Genomic DNA, 690 nt, shown 5'->3' with positions numbered 1-690 from the left:
CCAACCCAAACCAGTCTGGGATTTTCTAAAACAAAAGAAAACGTTTTAAAGATGAATTTCTCTGCGTGGCGTGGCCGTGCCCCGCACTGTGCCTCGGCTCCTCTCTCCACCCGTTCCAGGTCGCTGAGCCCCGCGGCCCTGCAGGCAGCAGGAGGCACTGGGTGGCACTGCACGTCACACTAACCGGGCTGCGGGCTCCCGGCTGGCAGCTACAGCGGGACACGATGGCAGGGAGAGCTGACACAGGACCATCGGGTGCTCCGTGCACCTGTCTGTCTGTCTGTCTGTCAGGGGAAAACGGGGGGAGCTGAGCACCAGGACAGCCATGCAGGAGAAATGAACGGTCTCTGCAGGTGGCCTGGTTTTAAAAGCTGCCTTTGGGGACAGCGTAACACAACAGTTGGGGGTTGGAACTAGATGAGCTTTAAGGTCCCTTCCAACCCAAACCATTCTATGATAACAGTTTTCCATAGTGTCTCAGCCCTAAACCTTTTCCTGATGTCACAACAGACCCTAGAGCCTCTTAGCACTCTCCTGGCTTCTGCTCTGTGGAGCCACGTTCTTCTCAGCAGTTTTGCAGGCCACAGGCTGGAAGTCACGATTGCTGCAGGAAGCCCAGTCCTAAGGACAAGGTTCTTGAGGCAGAGGGTGGTGGAGCACTGGAACAGGCTGGCCAGGGAGTTCTCCTGT

The sequence above is a fragment of the Antrostomus carolinensis genome, unplaced genomic scaffold, assembly GCF_000700745.2.
Source record: "Antrostomus carolinensis isolate BGI_N321 unplaced genomic scaffold, ASM70074v2 scaffold29422, whole genome shotgun sequence".
Classification (NCBI taxonomy): domain Eukaryota; kingdom Metazoa; phylum Chordata; class Aves; order Caprimulgiformes; family Caprimulgidae; genus Antrostomus; species Antrostomus carolinensis.
This window is presented reverse-complemented; position numbering follows the sequence as displayed.